Source organism: Spermophilus citellus (genome assembly GCF_964194105.1).
Source record: "Spermophilus citellus genome assembly, contig: SCAFFOLD_58, whole genome shotgun sequence".
NCBI lineage: Eukaryota > Metazoa > Chordata > Mammalia > Rodentia > Sciuridae > Spermophilus > Spermophilus citellus.
The window spans coordinates 2,131,768-2,159,305 of record NW_027672891.1 but is presented as its reverse complement, the minus strand read 5'-3'; the positions used below and the strand labels follow the sequence as shown (position 1 = coordinate 2,159,305).

General features: G+C 40.3%; 1 pseudogene across 1 annotated transcript in view; it reads left to right on the top strand.

Annotated features, from left to right (window-relative positions):
• Positions 1-27,538, top strand: part of LOC308640444 (chromodomain-helicase-DNA-binding protein 1-like) — a 51,727-nt pseudogene that overhangs the window by 16,802 nt on the left and 7,387 nt on the right. The window contains exons 9-13 of the transcript XR_014024362.1: positions 1,822-1,895; positions 3,121-3,231; positions 6,913-7,026; positions 7,818-7,971; positions 26,146-26,206. The product of XR_014024362.1 is annotated as a chromodomain-helicase-DNA-binding protein 1-like (transcript). The remainder of the gene's footprint in view (positions 1-1,821; positions 1,896-3,120; positions 3,232-6,912; positions 7,027-7,817; positions 7,972-26,145; positions 26,207-27,538) is intronic.

Here is a 27,538-nt window from a genome sequence, read left to right as displayed (position 1 = left end):
GGAATTCAGGGCCTACTTTCTATGCAACTGTACACCCACCCCATTCCATCTCATCCAACCCCACTCCTCCACCTTTATCCTTTCTTTCCTGAATTCCTACAGCATTTAGGATCCCAGTCCAGGACTTGGCAAGCCCTACCTTACTCTGCTACCTTGTTGATCAGTGTATGTTCACCTCATCAGTCCAGCTATGTTGGTTGCATCCACAAGGATGAGTCAACATTGAGCATTTCTTTTAAAATTGCCTGCTGCTTCCTTGAATTGAACTGACACATAATAAAGGTTGAGTAAACATTGGTTTTGTTAATCTTTGGGATTTGATTTAAACTCAAGGCGTAGTTGGGGAATACTCTTTCCCAGAAATGCAAGTTGTGTATCAGAAGATGACATTTGGTTAGTGTTCAGCAGCCTGGTATCCAGCATGTACATCTTCATCACCACAGGAAAGGGGGAGTCTAGGAAAAGACCAGAGACTCAAGAATTTCAGAATTGTGCCTTTAGGATGATTGCCCCAGGTGTGGCCTGAACTAACCTATCACTTCAGATTTGTCAAAATTGCCCAGTCTTTTGCAAATTAAATAATTGCATGTCTTGGGGCTGGAGTTGTGGCTCAGTGGTCGAGTGCTTGCCTAGCTAGCACATGCGAGGCCCTGGGTCCAATCCTCAGCACCACACAAAAATAAATAAATAGCTCAGTGACTAAGCACTCGCCTCACATGCGTGAGGCAGGAGATTCGATCTTCAGCACCACGTACAAAACTATAAATGAATAAAACAAAGTTATTGTGTCCATCTACAACTAAAGAAATTGAAAGAATAAAATAGATAAAGGTATTGTGTTCAACTATGACTAAAACGTAAATATAAAAAATTGTTAATAATCATAATTACACGTCTTACTGTATTTTATGGCCTTTGATGTATCTACCATAAGTGTGTGTGTTAGAGATGGAGAAGAACCTATAGATACCTTCCATCCAAGTTTTTCATGACCTCAAAAGGTCATGCCCAATGTCATATAGGTAGTAAGTGGCAGAGAGAGATAAGAATCGAGGTACTCACCTTCAAACTTAGTGCTTTTTCCAACAATTTGGGGCTAGAGTCTGGCTGATGTTCTCCCTAACTCTTGGTCTTACTCTCCTGTCAACCTTAAGGTAAGTTCGTTTTCTTAAAAAAAAAAAATTGTTTTGACAGCATTGTCCTTGTTTGTTCAGGCAAATTTAAAACAATGTCTGATGATAAGGGCTGTCACCTTGACTTTGTTTCTTCTACATTATTTTGAATTATCCTTTCCTTTCTTCACTCTCTATATGTAAGTTTCTTGTGTACCATGGGGGATTGCTTCTCTAACATGATGCTTCTCGACTTTTCTAGATGGTAATGACTTGTACCGCCAAGTAGAGAATAGCAGTAGATAGCCTTCCATAGCTCTTCAGGATCTTGGGGAGCGGGTGCACACATATTTGTACCTTGCCTTTATTCTTCACATGTATATTTATTTTACTATTGAAATGAAACTTCTGTTTTCATTGAGTGAAGTGATATTCCGGAAAGAGGCTCCTTGGTTACACCAGGGCTTCCACACTCCCTGGTGAATTGACAGGTGCCCTGGGACTGCTCTGAGGGATGCAGCTACATGTGGAGGCACTTTGTCTTCTTGTATAAAGTATTCAGAGTTTCTGAGAAAGTTACAGGACATTGATATTTCTACTTTAGCATTTCCCTTATGTGTAAAGTTGTCCTCTTTGTCATGTTGCCTGAGGGTCACTCCCCGTAAACACTACTAGAGTTGGCAGTTTCTCCTTTTCTTCTTCTTGCCAGGGGCCATTGCATCTTACTCTTCTCTCAGATGACCCAGATGTTGGATATTCTCCAGGACTATATGGACTGCAAAGGTGACTCCCCTTGGCCACTACATCATCTGAGAGTCATAAGGGGTGTGGGAAGGTTACCGAGGAAAAGGTTAAAGACAAAGAAGGTGAAAAGGCTGAGGAGAGTGGACAGTGGTGTGTGAAGCAAGATTGACAGCAGGGTAGAGACGCATGGGCAGAAGTAACACCCACATTCTCACCAGGTGATGCAGGTGATGGGTATGGAGCAGATGTGAAAATGTTGAGTGGCTTCAAAAATGTGTGAGTCGAGTTTCAGCGACAAACACTTGCAGCATCTCTCGACAGCTCAGCAGTTGTGTACTTATGCAGGATTAGTAAGAAAAGGAAGATAGATAGTATGGAGATCCCACAAATAAAGCAGAGGGAGGGTGAGAGCAATTATTTCGGTGACAATAGGGAATGTAGGCAGTTACTTGAGAACTCTGCTTAATATATAATAAAATTGATGTGGGATAATGGGACAGAGCTTGAACAGGGGTTGATTTTTGAGCCTGTGGGAGAGTATCAGCTGCAGAAATAACTGTTTTAAAGTTTAGTTGAGAGTGGTCTCTCAGATCCACTTGATGCCCCCCAAGTACTGCAGTAACTGGACACTTCAGCTACTGGCACATTGAGGAATCTCGAGTGCCAAAACATGACTTGAGATTATAATTCCCCTTCCTGACCTGATGCGTGGTGACAAGTGGAGAGCCCTAGAGCTTCGCTGAAAAGCAGGTGCTGGGTCATCAGGCAGGCTCCCAAGTGCTTGTCTTAACTGCTTGCCTAAGTCAGGATTGTGTCTCAGCAGTCACTAACTGCCAGCGTGTGGATATTTAGGGTGGCCTGGGAAGAGTCAAAACCAAATATTAACTCTGCAAATGCCAAAGACTTTGGCTGCCTGTGGTTTTAAAACCCAGGATAGTATGTTATGGTGATTTTTTTGGTGAAGTGATGAATTGTTCCCCTAAATTTAGATCTTTCAGACTGGGGTTGTGGCTCAGTGGTAGAGCCCTTACCTGGCATGTGAGAGACACTGGTTTGAATCCTCAGTACCACATAAAATAAGAAACAAGATCAAGTTATAAAACAATTGAGATCTTTCCCTTGGGCTTTATTGAAAGTAGGGCTGGCTTGGGTGTGGAAAGGACAAATAGGCATTGTTGGCTTAGGAATGACTCGATTATTTTATTTCCTAAGAGTCCTTGCAAAGAGTAAGGACCTGTGTGGTTGTTGTCTTCTCTACGTAAAGGCTACAGCTATGAGCGTGTGGACGGTTCTGTGAGAGGCGAAGAGAGACACCTGGCCATCAAGAACTTTGGACAGCAGCCCATCTTTGTTTTTCTCCTGAGCACCAGGGCAGGTAAGCCCATGGGTGTTGAGGAAGCAGACAGTCATCCCACCACTGGTACGTTTTCCCCTAATTCTCTGAAAGGAGAGGTTCTTACCAAGGAGTATTGAAAAAGGAGAGAATCGAAGCACTTACGTAGCCTAGTACTGGACTTCTCGTGTGGAGCTCTTTTGTGTTCAACCTGTGAAGCTGTGATCGTGAGAAGGGAGGCTGAAACCTGGGCCTGTTGGAAAGTAATTCTAATCCACTTAGACCACTGACCGGGAATGTCCTGTTTTGTTTTTAATTTTGGGGAAGTTTTATTCACATTCATTCATTCTCCTTCCCAGCCATGAATTTGGAAAATAAGATAATCTCTTTTCTAGTTTCCCTTCCTCCAGGAGTACCTCTGGAAGAGTGTTATAAAGTTTAATAAAGATTTGTTGTTTAAAATGTGACTAGAGTGAAACTGACAGCTATTTATAATTATTATGGTATTGTCCATATGACTTAATCATAAATAAATGACACTTGTGGTTTTGCCAGTTGCTTTCACATAGTATTAAATAATTTGAAATTGGTTTGGGGAAATGGAATTTTTCTTACATTCTGAATCAAAAAGCCCTAAATTAATTTTGAATTCATAGTCTGAGTTTCATGATCTTATTTTTTTGATGGTAATCCTGATGGAATAGATATAGGAACACAAACAGGAATTGTGTCCTTGATGATAAAGAGATTAATGTCTTTATGGAATGAAAGGTCACCCTTATGTAGAAAGCACTTAGTAAGTGCTTTGTACTATATGGGTCTATAAAAGAAGTGTTAGATATGACCCTTGAGTATCAGGAGATCATTTCTCCAGTGTGTGTCTTACCTCTCTCTTAAAGCCAATAATAAGATACAATCAGATTCCTTTGGTCCAGTCTCGTCCCAGGTCATATACCACACCCTGTCATTCAGTCCCATTGTCTCATGATTAGTCTTTGGGGAAGCTCAAAGGATCTGGTCAAAGGCATGGTCAGTGTTGGGAGAGGAATTCCATTTATGTGTTTAAGATTTCTTTTTTTTTTTTTTTAGAGGGAGAGAGATAATTTTTTTAATATTTATTTTTTAGTTATCGGCGGACACAACATCGTTGTTTGTATGTGGTGCTGAGGATCGAACCCGGGCCGCACGCATGCCAGGCGAGCGCGCTACCACTTGAGCCACATCCCCAGCCCCGCGTTTTAAGATTTTATTTTTCATATTTAGAGAGCAAATAATGTTTGAAACATCTAAAATTAGTTAATCTCCTTGGAGGCCTCAGAGTAGATTATCTAGGAGCTGAAGCAGTCCTGGACATTAGCCTTTTCCACACACTGTCATACGTGCCATCATGTTGTAGCTATAGCTGTGCCGCGTTTTCATTTAATGTTTCCTTCCAGCTTTCCACGAGGTTGTTACCACATGTTGCCGGCAGATGGCAGCGAAAGCTTAGGAATATGTCCCAAACAACTAAATGCAGCTTAAGATATCGTCTTTGGTGAAGAAGGGCTGCACTAGCCACTATTAACTCAAGAGAAAGATAATTATTTTTTTTAAACTTTTTTAGTGATGACAAAGCAACTTTATTATTATTATTATTTTTTTAGAGAGAGAGAGTGAGAATTATTTATTTTTTTTAGTTTTCGGCGAGCACAACATCTTTGTTTGTATGTGGTGCTGAGGATCGAACCCAGGCCGCACACATGCCAGGCGAGCATGCTACGGCTTGAGCCACATCCCCAGCCCAAGAAAGATAATTCTTATGGAACACAAACACATTTTCAAATGAGATGACTGCCTCGATATTTAGCATACAGTGGATAAAAAGGTTCTGGAGCCTGGCACAGTAGTGCATGCCTACAGTCCTAGCTACTCAGGAGGCTGAAGCAGGAGGATGGCTTGAGCCCAGGAGTTCAAGGCCGGCCTGGGCAACACTGTGAGACCCTGTCTCTGTCCCAGGAGTAATGACCTCAGATTCTGGAATATGGGATGGAATCCTGACTGTTTTATCTTCTAGTGGTGCAACTTCAAATAAATCCCTTAATCTAGCTGTTTCCATTTCAGCATCTGCAAAATGAGAATAGTGCTAGCAAGGACACAGGGTTGTTGTGAGGGTTAAAAGAGTCAACGCATGTAAAGTGTCATGAGCAGTGCTTGGCAGTAGTAAAGTAGAAGTGTAGCTCTTATTACTGGGTATAACTTAGCCTTTCTCCGTATTCAGTCATTAGTATTTCTTTATTCCAACTTTGATTTTATAGGAAGACTTCAATGAGAATGTTCCTGCCTGGCTTGTCTTACATCCAGCCGGGAGTTAGTAGTCCTTGTGGAAAGGAACCCTTCGTTCAGTTCTTGGAACAAGCCCTTTTAGGCCTGTTTTAGCTCCAACGACCCTGGCTAGAGTGTGTTCTGTACAGTTTCCACATTTATCAAAGAGAAGCGTGTGGTTTGCTTCTTAGTACTCTAAATTCCTGAACCCAAAGTGCTCTTTTGGCCTTTTCCTGCACCATTGGAGAAAGACCAGAGAGTTGTTGCATTGAGTGTTCTTGTCTTGAACTGATTTTACGACATCTTCTTTGATCAGTGTGGAAACCAGTACAGGAAGACACTCTCAGGTTTTCTCCACTCAGAGGCAGGTATCATCTGCTCTAATCATAGCTAGCGTCAGGTCTTCCTACCTTGTTGAAGCTGCAAGTGTGGTCATGTGTGTTTCTTACTGTCCACTGCAGACCTCTCTCATTGTTTTAAGATACATTTTTAGTTGTAGATGGGCACTGTTTTAGTCAGCTTTTTCACCTCTGTGACCAGAACCAACTGTGGAGGAGGAATGTTTATTGGAGGGCTCATGGTTTCAGAGGTCTTAGTTTATAGAAGGCCGACTCCATTCCTTGGAGCTCCAGGGGAGGCAGCATCCTGGCAGGAGTGTGTGACTGAGGGTAGCAGCTCACATCATGATCAGAAAGCAGAGAGAGAGAGGCTCCACTGTCCAGATACAAAATATATACCCCTTAGCCATGTGCCTGCTGAACCCCTTCCGCCAGCCACACCCACCTGCCCCAGTTACCACTCAGTTAATCCCATTAGGGATTCATTCACTGATTAGGTTAAAGCCATATCCCAGTCATTTCTCCTCCAAACCTTCTTGCATTTTCTCACATGTGAGATTTTGGAGGACACCACATCTAAACCATAACAGATGATACCTTTATTTTTTTTTAATTTTTATGTGGTGATGAGGAAGGAACCCAGTGCCTCACGTGTTCTATCACTTGTGTTCTATCACTGAGCTACAACTGCAGCCCCCAGAACACTTATTTTTGGAGCTGTTTTCTGAAATAACTTGTGTCCTTATTCACAGACTGTTTGAAGCAAAATCCAATCAAGGTTTTCAAACAAATATTAAATGTCTTCATGCAATTAACTTAAGCATCTTTTTCTTCTGCTTACCTCTCATTCTGTTATATTTGATAATTAAATTTTCCCAGTTCACGCAATGAAAGGTGAGGTAGCACTTTTGACCACTGTAGGGTGGTCAAAACCTGAAGTTTGGGGCAGAAATGTCCGTTTGAAGGATGAAACCAGTCAGTTGGACTGATTTCAGATTTTCAGTAGGACACAGTCCTGCCTTGTGTGTTTCTAGTTCCTTATTTGTGTCTTGCTGATCATGCTCCTTTTTTGTATGGTTTTCAGGTGGAGTTGGCATGAACTTAACAGCAGCAGATACTGTTATTTTTTTGACAGTGATTTTAATCCTCAAAATGACTTGCAGGCAGCTGCCAGAGCTCACCGAATTGGCCAGAACAAGTGAGTGAGTTAGACATTGGCACCTTTCTGCTCTTTTGGCTTGCAGCTGTGGATTGGGGAGGAAGGTGGACCGTGTAGTCCTGACAAGAGTGCCACGTTGGAGTTAGAGACCACTGGGTTTGAACCCCGTTGTGCTGCTGGCTTGTACAGTCATGTTGGGGGATCAGTGGTCACATGATCAGTTCAGACTCACTTTGTTGAAAAGAACAGTTAAATTCCAAAATGATTAGAAGAAACTTAGAATTTATTTAGTTCATGTTTCTCACGTTAGATCCTAATTCAGTTTAAAAATGAAGTTAAAGCCAGTGGGTGCACATGCCTGTAATCATTATCAGCATGGGAGACTCAAGCAGGAAGATCAAGTTTAAAGCCAACCTTGCAACTTACCTAAATCCTGTCTCAAAACTTTTTTTTTTTTTTTAAGGCTGGGATAATAACTTCATGGTAAAGCTCCCCTGGGTTGGGTTCCCAGTACCACAAAGAGGAAACAAAGTTGTGTTCAGCTACCCTTTGACTTGAGGTAACATGCCTGCCAGGGATAACCTGGCTACAGATGAAGGCTCAATAGTGGTCACTTCGTCTTCCTTCCTCTTCCTCTTTCGGGGAAAAGTTCAGGAAGAAGGTGAGGCCAGATTTCTCTAACAAATGCTCAGGTCCCAATGAGCAATGTCCTTTTCATTGTTCCCTGAATGTGGCATTTGGTTCTGCTTCCTTTTGGGTGTATTTTCCTGGCATGCTTTTTCCCCAGCTTTGCAGACTGCTAACACTGCTCTTATTTGACTCCCGTACAGGGCTGTGAAGGTGATCCAGCTGATTGGCCGAGACACTGTGGAAGAAATAGTTTATAGGAAAGCAGCCTCCAAACTGCAGCTCACCAACACGATCATAGAAAGAGATCATTTTACTCTGGGAGCCCAGAAACCTTTGGCTGATCCTGACCTCCAGGTAAAATGTGTTCTTTTTAGTCTCATGATTTATAACCAGTACTCTCTGTGGATGAGAATGCAAAAAAAAGGACCAGCATTAACCACCCATTGTTGCAAATTACACATTTTTTCATTGGCCTAATTCTTACCCTCTCAGTACCTAACTACATGCAAGGTGCCATACAAGCTAAAAATGAGGGTGGCATTTAAAGGCGGAGAAAATAGAATAAATGAGCTTTGAACCATCTAACTTGGATTGAAATTCACATCTTATCCCTTATTGGATGTATGACTTTGAGCATGTAACTGAACATCATGGATCTAATCTCTTCATAGCTTCTAAAGATGAGTGTGCCAAGAGTTACCTCAGAGAGAATTTGTTTAAGTTCTTTTATTTTTCTTCCTTTTTTTAAATCAGTGATGATTAGTATCATACCTCCTCCTTAATCCCAGACCCTTTGAGTAGTGACTTACAGTACTCATTCCATACTCAGAGATGAGTGAACAAGATTAGGAATTCAAAATTATGCCATAGGATATAGGGATGAAAGCACTAGAGTTAATTTGTTGAAGAAGGAAAAATTAGATGGGAGTCAAATGCTGTCTTAGAATATCCTAGAGAGCTCTCTTTTGGTAGGAGGTTTAGAGTTATTCCTTAGCAGCAGCCTTTGAGATAAAATTGAACCTATATTATAATATACCTCAGGTCCTTCTGTGGGATTAGATGCAGAGAGATCAACCCCTAGTATCTAGCATGATTCAGGCATGAAGAGAGTAATAAATGTCTGAGAAAAGGTAGTAGCTGTGGGAAAGTCTGCTGTAGGAAACTGCAGAGTAATGACAGGAGTTGGCTCTTGTTTTGAGGCAGGCAGTGAGAGAGAGCAAGTTCCAAGATGGCTTTAAGCCTTTAAGCTTGAAAGATGAGAGTAGAAATTAGGAAGATAGGGATAGAAATTAGAAAGATGAAGATAATGTAGGCTTTAGTCAACAGAATTTGTAGTAAAAATCAATATACATTATTGTTAGAGGGAGACTCAGAAAAGAAAGGAATTAGAAAAGTTTGCAAGAAAACCCAGGCTTTGAAAGGATCAGCTTATCAAACAAAAAATTCAAGAGGTATATGAAAGGGAAAAAATTACACAGTATTACAAGCAGAATCATCAAATTTACAACTAGCCCAAGCATGAGTTTAAAAATGGCAGTTTTCTCACATCTGTATCTTTACACATCAGCATTGCAGACAGGGAAGGTGCTGGTTTTTTTAGGGTTTCACTGACCTGCAGGAAAGGGTCACAGATTTGGGGGTACTAGAACCTGAAATAAGAGCCCTAGGTTTTGTTTGTTTGCTTGACTTTTGTTTATCTTAGAGAGTAACTGTGGAGTCCTTGGCCTTGTCTGTTTTGAGTCTTCTGCATGCTCATCTGTCATGGTGGCCGGGCAGACTATGCATTTTATTTTCACACTATTGAAGAGGCAATTTCAAATGGAAGGTGAAAGCTTGAGAGAGAGGTACGTGTACACTGTAGGTGTCTAAATACACTTCTTCACAGGACCTTGGGAGAGGAGCTCATCATGGGCTGTTGTGAAGGCACGGGCATGAGGAGTTAGAGAAGATGAATTCTCAGATGCTCGACGCTTCCCCAGTGGAGGGAGCTCCATGCATTCAGTCAGGGGTTTCCCTGTGACATTGGCTGCTAGCACATCATTGTGAAATGCACAGGCACAAACTCTGCCATGGGACCAGATCCTGGGGCCAGTACAAACTATGGGCTGGTGGAGAGGACCTCGGTGGGACTTCCTGCCCAAGCCATGGCAAGAAATCACACTCTGGTTCTGTCTTGATTCTTTCCTCCCCACCAGACTGTGAGTTATTTATGGTTGCCAGGAACAAGGGTGATAACTCACTGCCTTGTCTCAAAATACAGCAGGACATTTTTTTTAAGTTATTAAAAGAATCTAATAGTAAAAGACTATTAGATAAATAGTTTGATAAATCTAAGCAGTATAGAGCAGTGAAGTCCTGAAAAAGGAAAGCAGGTTCCTTGTCTTAGAAGGAGAACACATCAGAAACAGAGAACAGATAAAGATGCAGTGAACACTTATTGAATGCTTACTGTGTGCTAAGCATTGTGTGACGTGCACTTTTTCCAGTTGTTTCAGAAGAAGAATAACAAAAAAATGAAATAGACGTTGTCTTTACCTCCATCTTAAGAAATTTTCCAAACATCAGATTCATGACTCTAATCCGAGCACTCTTTAACTTCCAACTACATGCTCTTAGTTACTATAATAAAGTGGTTTTCATTTAAAAAATGGGTAGTTCCTTAAAGACACATTGTGAGTGAGCAGTGGCGAGAGAAGCCAGGAGACATAGTCCAAGGAGTGGAAGAGGGAAGGTTCCTAGTATGGACTGAGCCTCATCATAAATACTTGGCTTTCTTCTGTTTTGGGTACTAAATGCCAAAGCCATTTGGCTTGGACATATATATATGTACACCAAAGTTAAGTATAAATATAACAGGTATGGTTTTGCTTAGTTTTTGTCATAGTTTTCATCTCGGGTATTTTCAAGCTAAAATTTCCAAGTTACAGAATGGGCAATCTAGAGATAACTAAAAAATCTAAAAGGGCAAAATGAAAATGAAGTCCCATGATGTGGATCCCAATTGGTTCAGAATTCCTAAGAGATAGTACTTAGGGAGGTGGAGAGTTGCAAGTAGCAAATGAAAGCCAGGTAACACTATCTAAAATTCTGGTTCCTGTAGCCATAGGAAGTAGGCTGAGTATATCCCCTAGGGGGAGCAAGAGGGCAGGATGGGGAGTGCCGCAGGACTATCCAGGGAGATTGAAATTGTAGTTTTGTGGGTTAGTCTCTGTATCCTCTGTTCTTTACCATTGGTCTACCAGTCTGTTTTGGTGCCAATACTGTGCTGTTTTTGTTACTGTTGCTCTGTAGTATAGTTTAAGGTCTGGTATAGTGATGCCCCCTGCTTCACTCTTCCTGCTAAGGATTGCTTTAGCTATTCTGGGTCTCTTATTTTTCCAGATGAATTTCATGATTGTTTTTCTATTTCTATGAGGAATGTCATTGGGATTTTGATTGGAATTGCATTAAATCTGTATAGCGCTTTTGGAAGTATGGTCATTTTGATAATATTAATTCTGCCTATCCAAGAGCAAGGTAGATCTTTCTATCTTCTAAGGTCTTTTTTTGATTTCTTTAAGGTTCTGTAATTTTCATTATATAGATCTTTCACCCTTACTGAGCTTCTTAATTCAAGAGTTCCTTCTAGCCTGGCACAGTGGTGCACACCTGTAATCCTGGTGACTCCAGAAGCTGAGGATCATGAGTTCAAAGCCAGCCTCAGCAAAAGCGAGGCACTCAGTGAGAACCTGTCTCTATTAAATACAAAATAGGGCTGGGGATGTGGCTCAGTGGTTCATGCCCCTGAGTTCAATTCCCAGTACCTCCCTCCCCACCCCACCCCACCCCACCCCGCCCAAGAAAAAGAGTTCTTTCTTTCATCAATACAGAGAAGCACAGTGGCTTCAGTAGGGTGCTTCCTTTAGTGGTAGGGAATGGGCTGGGCGAGGCTTTTGGTTTTGTCCTTCTGAATTTTCTCCCATTGCTTCTCTCTTTCTCCCTGCCATAGACTGTCGAAGGCTGTCTGCATTACCCCTTTCTCACCCGAGAGCAGAGTGTCCCTAGATGTCTGACTGCGTCTCCTTCCAGCCCTTCCTTTGAATTCCTAAGCAGCCACTGCTCTGAACTACTAATCTCAGACGTCCTCATTGCTCTCCCTTCCTGGGGTGACCTCATTCTGGAGGATGAACTTCATCTGTCTGGCACTGCTAGAGCCCCACTGTCCTGCTCCTGTGCAGTCTCTGTCTGCCTCCCCAGACCAGTGAGGGCTTCAGAGCTCAGCTGGTTTGGGATGTTCATTCTCTGTTTACCTTCAAGTGGAAGTTTATAGTAGTTCCCGACTCCTAATTTTGTGGTAGGCTTAGATTAGGGGTGGTTTGATTATCCTTGTTGACTGGTGTGTTTTTTATGGAATATATGGAGAATTCAAAATCTAGGCAATTGGCATTATTTTACAGAACACAGTTCTTGGACTTTTCTTGTGTTTTATCTTTAAAATTTGTTATGATAGTATCACATTTATATTCTTCAAGAACTCTTTCTTGTTCTCAGCTTGTTGTTTTAATCATATCCTATTCCCATTTCAAGGATATAATATCCTCCCCGAGGACATTTATTATAGCTTTTTAAAATATATCTCAGGGAGGATATTTATTATATCTTTTCAGAAAGTGTTACCCTGCCCACTGTATTATCTCTTTTTCCTCCATTTGCTTTTCCTTCTTCCTCCTCTTTTTAAAAATTTTGTTTTGGAGTCTCTCGTTCTTGTTAGCAGTTTACCTGAAACATCTGGTGTCCTCTGTCTGATCAGGGTGCTGGTGAAATTCCCCAAAGCTGACAGGCAGCTCTGTTGTGAACAGGTGGGTGGCCTTTGGGCCTCATGCCAACAGCACTGGTTGGCAAGCCAGCTTTTGCACTGAGGGAGCTTTTCAGACAGCCAGATTTGAAGATTTCACTGGACAACTCATTGTATCCTAAGACGAGTCCTATACCATTACAGTGAAATTGGTGGTTTAAATTGGAAAGACACGGAGCTGAGGGCACGTGGTGCTCCTTGTGTTTGGTGTGCAGATCCTCTCAGTTCCTCCATACTGTGGTGCCTGTGCTTGTGCGTCTGAGTTTTTGGAGAACTCAAAGGGTTTGGGTTCCTGCAGTCAGCCCCAGCTAGATACCAGTGTTTTGGTTCCACAGCTCTTTTGAATCTGTTGTTCTCTTCTTATCCACTTTTTATCTTCCAAAGAATTCGTGCACTGTTTCATCTACCATTGCCTCATATATCTTTTTAGAAATCTGTGTATTGTCCTTTAGCTGTTTCGGGTGAGAGAAAAAATAGATTGTGTGTGGTCATATTTTTAAGTTGTATTTGATTACCTTAGTACCAAGTTTCCACCCTTTTCTGTACTCATCTAGATTGACTTTATTTACTAGAACAAAATAAAATTGCAGTGTTTTCAGAAAGATAATTATATATCTCAGTCTACCTACAACAAAATTACATTTTTGCAGACAGTTTAACTGTTGGATTCTCTACTTGGATAAAAATTTGGAATGTTGTCTTCGATGACTGTCTTGATTCTCTTTGTGGTAGATGGTTCCTCTGGCAGGACCCATATGAGGGTCTAGATCTGTGGGCTCCAGCTGCCTCTTCGAAACAGAGTGAAGACATAAAGCATGGTTAAAAATAACAAATGAATATGAAAGAGCAGTAGTTAGAGAAGCCCATTCACAATTAAGTATAAAGTAAGGTTGCTTTATCTTTAATGCCAAGTTTTTTAAAAAGCACAGTTATATGGTAAGCTGAGCATGCCCAAAAACCTGCCTTGGGAGCATGCGCAAAACCTAGCCCCACCCAACTCCTCCTTTGAAGGTGGAAATGGAGTTGCCTGCCCCTTGAGCTGGTACTGGTTAACGGAAGTGAACCAGGAACTAACAATAGGCTGCTGCCTTCCCATTCGTTTGGCCATCGATTTACATCATTCTGTCCCATCCAGAAGGTGTAAGATTTCCATTGCAAATAGAGATTGTGGAGAGGGGACGGCGGCTGGACTAGGGGAGTAAGATGTTACTTTTCCTGATGGTCCTTTGGATTTTGCTTCGCTTTCCGACGCCCTGTGCAAACGGAAGCATTGGCTGATGGTTCTTAGGAGAAAAATACATGAATAGTCTTTTAACTGGTTCCCTGATCATTCTTTTCTCTTTTATTACAATTTTAGCTTTTAAGTGACTCGGCTGCCTTCTCTACTATTTGGTCATGAATTTCTTTTTTTCTTCTCAACAAGGATTGTTCTGGGGACCCAAGTGCTGTCAGCTTTTATAAGGAATGTTGATTACTTTATATGAAATAGGATGGAAGTAGGTTGATTAAACCCTGTGAAATGAGAGACAGTTGAGGAATTCTGGGAAAGATGGCCGTGGACCAGGATTCATGGGATCACAATGTACTTCTACAATATTTGTGAGAGGGATGTGTGAGATAAGGATCAGATTTTTTTTAATAGCATCAGGTATCAACCAGCACTAATGAGTGAAAGCTAAAGGGAGGCAGCTTGAAAGTCTTTGTAAGAAAGGATTTTGTTCATAACTATGACTTCACAAATAATGACTCTCCCAGGATTCTCTTAATTTCCCCTCTGAGAGTGGACCATTTGAGTAGAACCAGAGTATCAAAGAAGAAATTTTAAAGTCTAGTAAAAATTTATATGTGGATTTTTCAAAATGCTACAAATAGTTGATTCTTTGCTGTCTTTAAACAATATACAGTAATCACAGGAAAAGTTCCTTCTGTTCTTTGTGTCATTAGTTCTTGGCCTCACTAAAACCTAAATGATGATGTGGAGGAAGAGAGCACACAAGATAACATGGCTATTAGCTTCCAGTTTAGAGGCTTGTCCTGGCGAACATTTCTTCTCTTTTCATGAGGTATAAAAATATAACCAAAACCCATCAGGACAGATTTTATATGGCTAAAAATTCATGCTCTCATGAAAATAGGGAAGAGTTTTTTCTGATTTTTCTTAAAGTTCTCAAACACATCTAAATAGTAGATAGAAAAGACAGTGGAATGAGATTACCATCATTACCCTAAGTACACATATAAAGACACAACTAGGGGCTGGGGATGTGGCTCAAGCAGTAGCGTGCTTGCCTGGCATGCGTGCAGCCCGGGTTCGATGCTCAGCACCACATACAAAAAAAGATGTTGTGTCCGCTAACTAAAAAATAAATATTTAAAGATCTCTCTCTCCTCTCTCTCTCTCTCTCTCTTTTTAAAAAAAAGTCACAACTGATGTGACTATGTATACAACCAGAGATATACCAGAGGTCCTCCATTTCAAGTTTCTTTAGAGAGTATAATTGAGTGTGAGAAGCCACTATTCTGCAACCAAATGGAAAAAAAATATATATATATATATTATATGTGTATATATATATATATATATATATATATATATATATATACACACACACACACACACACACACACACACACACACATATATATATTCTTTTTAGTTGTTTTAAAACTTTTATTCTGTATTTTTGAGGTTTATAATATGATATCATGGGATATGTATAGATAGTAAAATGATTACTATAGAGAAGCAAATTAACATATCATAGTCTCACATACTTTTTTATGACAAGAGTAAGTAAAATCCACATATTTAACCCAAATCCCCAATACGATATAATTTTATCAACTAAAGTCCTTATGCAGTACATTAGATCCCTATGCCTATTCATATAGCATACCTGATACATTCATCCTCTGAACTACATCTCCCCATTTCCTTTCCCCAATTCCTGTTTTATACTTTATTTTTATAGATTTTGATTTTTTTTAGATTCCAATGCAAGTGAAATAATGCAATAGTCTTCCTTTTTTTTGGGGGGGTACTAGGCATTTAATCTAGGGGTGTTTTACCTCTGAGTCACATCCTTAGCCCTTTTATGTTTTATTTTGAGACAGGGTCTTGCTAAGTTGCACAGGGCCATGTTAAGTTGTTGGGGCTGGTTTTGAACTTGTGATCCTCCTGCCTCAGCCTCCGGAGTCAGTAGGATTACAGGTGTGCACTGCCATGCCCCGCTATTGCTTTTCTTTATGTGTCTGGATAGCTTACTGAGCATGATGTCCTCTAGGTGCATCCACCCGTGGCAAATAGCAGGGTGATATTTTTCTTCTTTTTATTTGGCTGGACTATCTCATTAGGTGTATGCCACAGTTCCTCTCTCCATTCTTCTGCTGGCAAATATTTTTTCCCAATATCTGCTGCTATGAGCAATGAAGCAGTGGGCTTTCAGTACCTTATTCATGAGGTTGTACTCTCTTCTTTAGGTACAAGCCCAGAGGAGGGACTTACCAGGTCATATGATAGTTCGAGTTCTAATTTCTTTGGGAACTTCTCAACTTCTTTCAAACAATCTATATTCTCATCAACAGTATACACATACACATAATAAAAGGAATATTATTTTCTTTTATTATTTCAGTTAAACCACACCCTTGATTACATGTCTTATCTCTTGTCTTTTCAATAACAGCTGTTCTGTTGAGTGTGAGGTGCTATCCCACAGTTTTAATTTGCATTTCCCTAATGATCAGTTTTGTTGTGCACATTTTCAAGTATTGATTGGGCTACATTTTTGTTTTCTTTGAAGAAATGTCTGCTCAGGTCTTCTGTCCAGTTTTCATTGGGTTATTTGTTTTTCTACTATTCATTTGTAAAAGTCCTAAATTTTGTATAGTAAGACTATATCAAATGTGTACTTTACATGTGAGATATGTAACATTTTTTTTCTCAAATCAATAGGGCTGCCTTTGCATGTTGTCTATCTTTGTGGAAGCTTTTTACTGTGATATAATTCTATTTACTCATGTTTGCTTTTGTGGTCTTAGTTTTTGCTGTGGTACTTAACATCATTGCCAAGAGTTGAAGTTGTAGCTCAGTGATAGATGGTTTGCCTAGCAGGTAGAAGGCCCTGTGTTCAATTCCTCCCCACACAAACACAGTCATTGCCAAGGTAAATGGGGTTATCTTCTATGATCTTCAGAAATATTATTTCATCTCTTCTTTCTTCTTAACTATCATACATGTGGGAAAGGGACCTTGAAAAATATGTAAGAGTAACATTCAAAAGTTGTGTTTTATAGAGGCTTTAGGATAGTATTTGGAATGAAATTTTGGTGGCAATACCTTTAGAGACCCAGGCAGGATGGGAATATCCTTTGGATTAGAAATGCCTTCTTTGTTGGCAAATGTTACTCTGGACATTGAATCTGACTGGCTTCCACAATAGAATTATAGTGAAATTTGAAATATAAATGGGATATAAACAGCTATATATGGAAGGAAGGGTAGTATAGGCAAAGGGCAAAATGTAAACGAACACTAGGGGATGTAGAATACATATTATGAAATGACCTGCTTGGTGTCGCAGCCTTGATACCCAGACAGCACTTTCTGATGATTCCAATCTGCTAGTTCTGCAGAAAGTGTCCTCTGTGAGCTCTCTTTTAGTTGTTTTTGAAGCTGGTTTAACTGAAATAATAAAAGAAATAACATTCATTTTATTATTGTGCAAAGGCCATGTTGTATTTCAATCTCAAAGTGTAGTCACCAAGTTTTATTTCAGCAAGTAATGAGGGGAAGTTCTGTTTCACTTTTCCCTGTGACTGAAAGGAGGATGGCTGGAGCTGCAGTGTCTCACAGGGACCTTTGGGGAAAGTTCTTCCTCCTATACATGTATAACTTCTCTTTATGGAATTTAAAACTAGCCTATGGTGTCAGTCCTCTCTGTTTCCTCTTTACCTTCCCCCAATTAACTAGATCATTCGTTCAACAGATATTTATTGGGTTTTGACTATGGATAAAAGCAGATACAAGATAAAGGAGAAAACTGAGCTTTCACATCAAGGAGTTCATATATATCATACGTATATGAACTATGTATTCTTCTTCTTGTTTTTTTTTTTTTTTGGTACTGGGGCTTGAACCCAAGGGTCCTTAAACACTGAATCACATCCCCCTCCCTTTTTAATATTTTATTTAGAGATAGGGTCTCTCTGAGTTGCTTAGGGCCTCACTAAGTTGCAGAGGCTGGCTTTGAACTTGTGATACTTCTGCTTCATTCTCCTAATCCCCTGGGATTACAGGGGTACATCCCAGGGTCAAAATACATATTGTACTCCTGAAAACAAACTTCCTCCTGGAAACTTTCCCAGGCTGAAATCAACTCACGTAAATGCATGCCTCTTTCAGGTTACCTACAAGTAGGTTAGACAACTAACCCTGAATCACAAGTAAGTTCTTAAGGGATTCTTGCTGCAGAGAATACACACAGAAGAATGAGGCAAAGAAGAAGGGCTTGAGATAGACTGTGGACTGTCAGCTAATGTACTCTCAAAAGTAGGAAATGCTAATAAGGTTATGGAAAAGTGTGGAAGGTTTTAAGAAGGAATATACTCCAGATATTTAAAGTGATTACTCTCGTAGTTTTATCTAGGGGACATGAGATGCTAAAGCTGAATCTCACCTACATTACCTTGTGAGTAAAACTAACTTTTGGAGGTCTAAAAACAAGCTACCACTAGTCACCATCCTAACTTACTCAGAGTAACACAGGCTTTTTAGTAGGCAGTTACTACATTAGGAGTTGCAATTTTAAGGGCAACACAAAGTTTTACTTTCCTATCCAGTGCTACTATAAATCAAAACATTTTATATGAAGGCATTTCACATTCAAATGTATGGAAAACTTTTCTACAAGTCCTTTGTAAAAATGATAATTAGTAATTATTAATAATTAGTAATTATTAAAGACAAAATAAATAATATTTTTACTGCATTTCACATGGTTTAAGTAGACTTAACTCTATATTCCTAAATGGCAAAATATATGTTTCTCCATGTTTTTTACCAATAGAGAATATTTGAAAATATATTGTTATATTTTTGATAAATTCCCAATAACATTTAACAAAAGTTAAATTCATCTGTACATTTTCCATTTTCACAATATACTTTATCTAACTTTTGTTGATTTTTTTGTACATTGAATGCTTTTTTAAAAATCTTACACTTTGAACATGGAATCATCATTTATTGAAACCCACATCATTATTATCTATACTGAAATTGACAGTGAAAGGAGAGGATACATTTATTTTTTTTAAAAAAAGGAATATTACATGTTTTATAGAGTAACATAAACATATTAGATTTGTTTTTTTTTTAATAAGAATAGATTGAAAATATATTCTGAACTTCAATATCAATTTTTACCCCATATCTATTGGGTAAAAATATTGACAGAAAAGTATATTGAGGGCTTTTGCTGGTGTATCTTTTTTTTTTTAAGCATGTGTTTGACACAAAACAGCTCTAGAGAAAGGTCTTTGTTGGGAAATTCAATACCAAACAGCTGAAGAGAAGGAAAAGGTATGCGAGGCTGAGAGAAATGAAGAACCAATTACTAGACATGGTTTTAATTTGACTACATGCAGTTGATTGTTGATATCCTAGCCACCAAGGAGCTGCCTAACCTCCTTTCAGATCAGTCTATGCTGGGAAGAGGGAGGGTGGGTAAGAAGCATTTACCAGTTGTTTTCCATTTGTTGGAGTTCCACTGGAGAACTGTACCTCTCAACTGTACTTTATGGATTGCTAGCTCAGACCTCAAAGAAACAGGGCACAGCCACAAGAGAGGATTCTGCAGAACCCAGTGCAGAGGCATGAACAAGGGACAAATGAGTTCAAGCAGCCATGAAATAGCACAAAAAAAGATACCTGGATATCTTTTACAGTTGTCTAAAATACAAATACTGATTTGGGGGTTTGTATCTAACTATACAACAAAAAAATTATAAATACTTTGGTGATATTTCCATTGGACCACATTCACAATGTATACATTTAAAAATTTACATCTCTTCATAATTACAAAAATCTAGGAGATATTTGATTTGTTCAAAAAATGATCATTAATCTTTTTACTATCATTTTGCTGTTGAAGAGTGATAATTAATATTTATGATGAACTATACAAAAGTACTAGCTGACAGATTTCTGGAATTTATATCTTTTCCACTTAGTTGTTTAGCATCAAACTGTCTTGACATCTGCATAAAGATTTGAGGAAATGTAGTCTGAGAATTTGGTTAATGGAAAGTATAATGGGATTTAATCCTCATTGTTGGGCAGGTGGGTGGTTATGTAAATAGTTTCCCATGCAGCAAAGATATTCCTACACCCACTAGAAAAAGCTGCTGATATTCAAATTAGTGTCCGAGTTCTCAATCTTCCCCTCCATAAGACATTACATATATTTTGCTGAATATTCAAAACTGAAAATCCTTTACCTTTGGAAATAAAATTTCTACTTAAAACCTTTTAGTTTCAAAATCTTTCAAAGAAGCTTTTCGTTGTTGTTGTTATAAATACTTAAACTGATCCGCAGATGGCAGAGAGTTAAGATTTTGGTAGAAAATGTGTGGAAATTTCAATAGGAAAATTTTATGATGATGTAACTCACTTTACATATAACATGTATGAGTTTATTCTACACAACTTAGGTGTTAGAAATACCACATTAATTTTACTTAAGATTAAATTAAACCTGACTCTGATAGCCTCTTACTCAAGGTGGCAGAATATCCGTTATTACTCATTATGGAGCTGCTCAAGCTCACTTGGTGTTGGAATACTGGGAAAATGCACAGTACTTTGGCTATCATGGTCACCATGGTTACCTCTGCTCCTTCTGCTGTGAGATGCCACAGTTGAATACTATTTCTTTGCCTTTTATTGCTCAAAGGCCAAGCACTGGGGTGGGATTACTGGTCCTTGGGAGGTGTTGTAGCCATCATCCACATGTGTTGGCTTGCCCCTCTCCAATTATCCAATTGGTTCTCTATCTGAAAGTAGTGTGAGAGTTCCTGTCAGCACAAGGCCTCTGACACTTGTAAAACTCTACCCTCAAAGAGTGTTGTTCTCCTACCACTTTTGATCAGTTCTCTCTTGTTTCTCTAGCACCTGTCCCTTACCTCCCTTCAGGTTTGGCAATCCTTCTGCTTAATTTCTTTCTCTGAGACCTTTAAAAAAAAAAAAACCTAAAATCCAAAGAAGTTGAAAACTTTCCCTAAGCAGTAGGAATGAGTCAGACCTTATAATTTCATTGGAAGTCTTGACACAAATCAACTCTATATCTCCCCCATAAAAATGTTTGTGAACTAAATTTAATGCTCAATACAATAACTCTTTCTAATTTGGGTTTACCATAACTTTACTTTTTATTCACAGTTATTAATCTCAATGTGATTATATAAATTGCCCAAGTTTCCACAGCTAGATAATGATAGATGGACTAAGGGTTTAGCTAGAATATGTTTCGAGTAAAAAGTATATCCCTCTGGGAGCTGTAGAAGAGGGCTCATTTTCTTAGTGTTGATATCAATGCAACATCCCTAGGAAACTAAAGTCTGAGCAAGTGTTTGGAGGGGAATCTTAACTCTACCGTCCAAATTTCACAGCTAATCTTATTTCCATTAATCTTGTGGCTTTTTAAGGAACCCTCATACTGCCTTCCAAAGTGGTTAGACCAATTTGCAGTCCCACCAACAATGGATAAATGGACCTTTTCCTCACCTCCTCACCAGCTATTACTGTTGTAGTTTTGATGATTGTCATTTTAACTGGGGTGAGATGAAATCTCAGTGAAGTTTTTATTTGAATTTCCCTGCACCTGGGTTTACCCCATAATTGAAAGAGGAAAATACCTCTTTTGCTTTCTTATCACAGGATGAGTGCCTGGTGTAACAAATATGGTTAAGCATAATAAAGACTAATAACATGAGAAAAAGACAAACACCTGAGGAGAAAGCCATGAAAGTGACCATTAAAAAGGTAGAACTTATTTTAAAAATATACACTTTTTTTCTGATCATTATTAGAATTTGGAAGAACACATTTTATAATCTAAAGGCAATATGAAAAAAAAGTTCTAATTAAAAAAAACACACATTTCCTTATTTTGGATCTTTAACTTTTTAAAAATTTAATTTAAAATGACTGAACTTGAATTCAATCAATTTAAGCTGTCCAATTTTGTTTTGTTCACTTGCAGTTTCCATCTGGGTATATATGCTGCCAAAGTAGGCCTATGAAGGCAGCTTGGATGAGTTTCCCATCTCGGATTGCTGATACCAGGCCAGCAGTCTCCTGGGAGACCTTGTGTTGAGTCACAGCCAGATTTAGGGTTGTTATTTTGAATATTTAATGTTAGCATGAAACCAACATAAAATTAAGTGAGGTGTAGTTTATCCTTGGAGAAGACAGGGCTTTCTTCAGCAGGTGAGCAATAGTGATTAAGAGCACAACGTTTGGATCAGGTGTTTGTTGTTTAGATTTAACCTTTAGTTTAGCCTTCAGCAAATCATTTAATTATCTAACACTCAAGTTCATTGTATGCAGTTACTAAAGGATTATAGGAGAAAATATAGGCATTTGCCACAATACTTACTAAATAATAAGAATTAAATAAATAAATAATTTCCAAATTATATCTAACTTTCAATGCCAATGGATTTTAATAATTTTAAATCATTTTTAAGATATATTACCAAATTAATATTGTAGCAAAACATAACTAAACAGTTAAAAGGTCACCTGACATTTTGCCCACTAGGCAGACACTAGTTGTTTTCTTCACATCTATTTTTTTTAATTATTAATACATATTCTAACAAAGTCTACATGGTTAAAAATCATGCTCTATTATTACTGTGTGCATATATGTGACTGTATGACCAATATGATTCTGCAACCTGTACACTAAGAAAAATGAGAAATTGTATCCCATCTGATTCAAATATATGATATATCAAAGTCATTGTACTGTCATGTATAACTAATTAAAACAAATAAAAAAAATTTTAAAAAATCATGCTATAGATACAGCTTTATGTAAGATTAAAATTTGGGCTCATGAATCACAGCCTCTGGGACAGGAGTCCCCTGTGCTTCTCCTTTGCTAGCAAAGCAATAAATTTTTTTCCCTTTTCTCAAAACCATGTCCTCATTATTGGATTGGCATTGGGAACAAGTACTGAGCTATCAGTAAAAAGTTTGGTATTCCAGGTGAGACCCAAGAGTGGCCTCCACTCCAGCTTTCCTAGGCAAGCCTCACTCTCCAAGGAACCCTGCTTCCATGATGAGGATGCAAGGTGGCTGGAGAACTTGTTGAGAGCCAAATGCAAGAGAGTTATGAGATGGGTGAGTTTGCCTTGGGTCAAACTGGAGAAGCTGTTTTTATAAGTAAAGGGAGGAACTAAGGGACTCTTCCAGCAGCTGCCAAAGCTCCTTTTGCTTCAGGGAACACCCACCTTCCTTCCCTGAATGGTGGTTTGTTCAATTGTGCACTTTGAGAAAAAGGAAACTGAAAAGTAAAGTCAGGACACCCTTGGCCATCTGGTAAGTCCTCCAGTGTGCATACTGAGAACCTTGATTCCACACATCTGTTTCCTCTTTGTGGACATGGCCAATATTGCATTATTAATTCTATAGTTAGTCTCTTGGGATAGATCTTGGCTGGTCAATTTAAAGGTTTCCATCTGTCAGTCATGGTTTTGGGACTCTTCTCTGGTTGTCTCTATTTTTCTTTTTTCTACAATATTGTAACTGGAGTTGGTCTGTCAGAGGTAAAGTAAGTTGAATAAAGGGCCACCTGTAGGTATAAGCCTATATAAGGTATGTTTCATTGTAACAATCTGGGTTTTGGATAGCTTTCTGGATTATTGTACAATCTTGCAGTTGGAGTTGGTCTGTCAAAGGTAAAGTAAGTGGAAGAAATTTGTACCTGCAGTTCTGTCTGTTTTAAAGGTTACTATCTGTCAGCATTGTTTCAGTGATCCTTTCTTGTCTGACTGAAATTTTTGTATTTGCTACTGGCTGTTTTAGACATGGGCCATGCTGCATTGATTTTGGAAGCCTTTTGAGCAGAGAGATCTTGGCTGCATGGACCACCTATAGGTATAAGCATGTCTAAGAGAAAGACAGTTTACTGTAACATGGTCTGGCTTTTAATGGTTTTTCTGGATTATTATATAGTCTTGAAATTGGTCTGTCAGGGGTAAAGTATATGAAAGAGATCCTGTATGTGCAGGCATTCATGCATGCAAGGAGGAATGGACACTTCTGACCTCTAACTCCAGGAGTTAGAGGCTCCAGCATCTGGGAGATGTCCCCTAGACAAAGAGATGATTCCTCAGTGCTTCTAATCTCTTTTGTTTGTTTGTTTCATGTTGTTCATAGAGGAGCCTCATCCTCAAAAAGTAATGGGAGATCATATCTCATAATTTTATGCGTACAAACCTAGCCTGATTTCCAACTGGGGAAAGGAAAAAATAATGATTAAAATGCCCTATGTATGGGTGATAACTCAGAAGAGGTCGCTGATGACTTCATTTCACTGAGAAGAGGAGACCTAGCCATGGCATTCTCCAATGAGTTGAAGTCCCCCACACAATATCTGTTGGATATGCTTGGTTATTCCCACATCCCTTTGCTAGGTTCAACTTGGTATTGCTGCTGAATGTCAGTGGCATCTTCTTTGCTTTACTGTGAGTCTCCCATGCAAGATATCAGGTTTCTTACAAAGAGATAGAAGGGAAAATATACAATGATAGTGCAGAAACAGGGAAGTAGAGCGAGGGTCAGGAGAGGGAAGCAGGAAACATAGAGGTCTAGAGAGCGTGATGCATTTAGGGAACTGCGGGAGGCTGGTAAACTTGGTGACATTTGGTGGAGTCTCCTTGGTCGTCTCCACCCTGGATATTTAGATCTGACTTATGGTGTGCAAGTCTGATCTCAGATGAGGCAGGCCTTGTGGGGAGCTCTGGGTTGCCCCAGACTAGAACTGACAGTCTGGCTCTGGTTTCATATGCCGATGGCTTGCCCAAAATGGGAAGTGGGGTGTTGCCCTGGTTACTGGCCTCCTATTTCTGGTTGCCTTCAGCAGCCTGGTGTCCCTGAACTTCTCTGACCCAGGTATCTACCCTGAGATAAGGCCTCAGATCCGTGGGAGAAGGGGGTGGCACCCCAAGTACTGAGGCCTACAGGGGTGATTTCTAAAGTTCTAACCCTTCTTTCCATGTCATCATTACTTGGGCCCTGGCACTTCATTTCCCAAGCCACTGAGGTGAGAAGAAACAGAATCCTGGAGGTTTTCCAGTTGCTTTAGAAGGGAGGACTGGGGAGGCTGGAAAGAGAGGCGAGCAGGCTCTTCCAAACCATGCAGTTCACACTTCCTCCTTCCCACTTCACACACAACTTCAAGCACTGATCACTATTCCAAAAGATGGAGCTCTATAGAGAGCTCTTGTGGCTAGAAACCCCCCCTTTTTTATTTCCAGCCCATCTGAGTGGTCAGCCTGCTCAACAGGGACCAGGATTTCCCTGCCCATCTCCTCCAAACCTTTTTTGTTGCCCAGTGATGCTATGGGGCTCCCCCAGGCATCCACATGAAGGAAGGGCCTCTTGCCATTGCCAAAACCTCTTCCCATGCCAGGTTCTTTCAAGCAGGGCTCTGAGGCAGCATATGTGACCTGTATGTATCAAAGGGCCTTTCAAATGCCCTAGTGCCCACCTAGGACCTTCCACTCTCCCTGTTGTAACATCTGTGTGAAGGTGAGTACTCCTCCTTATCCACTCACCAACACATCCTGAGCACCTGGCCAGGACCAGGAACCTCACATCATATGTAGGCAAGGGGTGGGTATGAGACCATCTCCACAGACTGCTAAATGGAAATGCCAGGGAGCCTGTGTGTAGGGTCAAGAGTAGAGGCCTAGAGGGCCATGTTAAGGGAGGCCTAAGCATTTGGGAGTGATGGAGGCTAGATCAGTTAGACCCTTGAGGCCTGCCTCCCCTCTCCTAGGAAACCACCACTGTAGGTGGGCAAACAATTGCGTGGGGCATCATAACGTCCTACTGTTCCTGTTGCTGCTTCTGTCCCTTTGCCTGTACCTTGGTACCCTGCTGATGATGTCTGTCATCTTTCTTGTGTGCACCAGCGAGATGCCAGTCTCTTTATGCAAAGCAATGGCATATCTACACAGTCCCAAGGGCCCACACTAAGAACAGCAGGGATTGTGGGAGGAAGAGACAGAGAGCCAAAAGGTGGGGTTACGGGGGGGAACTGATGTGGGCAGGTCTAGAGGAAATCGCCCCTTGGGAGAATCTGTCAAGAACATGTTGAAGGTGAGTGGGGTCAGGGAGATAGGCGGGGTAGGATGCACTGTGGAGTTGAGAATTTAGCGGGGCCAGGCAGACGGGTAATGAAGGTAGAAAAGGGACAGGTAGGAGGACAGCGCAGTGGAGTGAGCTTTCCCTCAGGTGTACTGGACCAAGAGTCCAGCCCAGGAAAGAAGAGTAGGTGGGCGGGACATGTGGGGCTGTTAAGGGGGCAGGGCCAGTGAGAAACTGTCCCTCAGCTTGGTTTCTTAGTTTGCGCACAGCTTCATAGTGGCTGTCCCTGCACCCTGCTGCCATTCAGCTTGGGGCTGCTAATTTCAGCTGTAGCAGTGAGCACCGCCAGATGCCCCTACGAGGGTCAGGTAAGCCGGGCCCAGTGAATGAGCCTGGATACCTGGCTATGCAGAGGCATCTTGCACCTCTGCCGCCTTCACTTTCTGTGCCTTCTCCTCTGCCCTTGGCCCTGATGGTGCCTCATCAGTCCTTCCAGACCCACCTCTTCAGATGCAGCTCAGATCTCTTCTCTCCCTGGACCTCAGTGGGGTGGTCATTTTCCCTCCTGGGTGCATCGATTCCAGAGTCTACCGTTTGCTAAGCTGCTAGTTATTTGAGGGATAGGTATAGAGGTGAGTGAGTACATCCTGCACTTGTGTTGAAAAGCAACCTGCGATCAGAATAACACCGGCAGACATCCAGGAACACTGTGCACAGGAGTGGTGCAGCTCACTGGAAGAAACTGAGTTTGCTGAGGCCTGCATTGTACTCATCTTAGGTGTGACTGTGGAGAAGAGAGGATAGGAAGGCTTAGTCGGCGAGCAGCACATCCGTGTGAAAAGGTACGGAAACCCAAAAGTAATATGTTAAGAGAATGATGAGGATATGGCTCTAATTCAAGAACAAGGAGGCATGGGCAATGAAGTTGACCATGTGGAGGTCAGGATTAAAAAGGCTCAGAAAGTCAAGTGTGGAATTTAGTTTGGATGAAGTAAAAACCTTGGAGCCATGGTAGAAAAAAAATTTTTTAAACGTTGTTTCTTTAGGAATAATTTACTCACAGTAAAAGTCTCAACCGTTTTAGTCTACAGTTAAGAATTTTGACAAGTGGAATCTGTCCTGCACTCTACACTATGATCGAGGTGAGACCAGTTTCATTACCCCAGAAAATCCTTTCATCACCTTCTGTTGTCAGTTTCTCCCCCTACATCCTTCTGATTTTTCTCTTTCCAGAATCATGTGTAAATGGAGTCTTTGCTTTTTCAGTCTGGCTTCATTTATTTAGTTCAATACATTTAAGATTCATCCATGTATTGCTTCTATGAGTAGTTTATTTCCTTTTATTGTTTTGTAGTATTGTATGCATTGTCCTACAGATTATTTACACATTCACCATTTAAAAGATCATTCATTGTATCTAGTTTTTCCATACTTTTTTGTTTTGTTTGTCCCAGGGATTGAACCCAGGGGTGCTTAACTACTGAGCTACACCCTGAGCTCCGCTACTCCCTTTATTTTTTCTTTAATTTTGTATTTCTATTTGAGTCAGGGTCTCACTAAGTTGTTTAGAGCCTTGCTAAGTGACTGAGGCTGGCTTTGAACTTGCAATCCTCCAGCCTTAGCCTCCCAAGCCACTAGAATTCAGGTATGCGCCACTGTGCCCAGCTAGTTTTTCATAGTTATTAATAAAGCAGCTACGA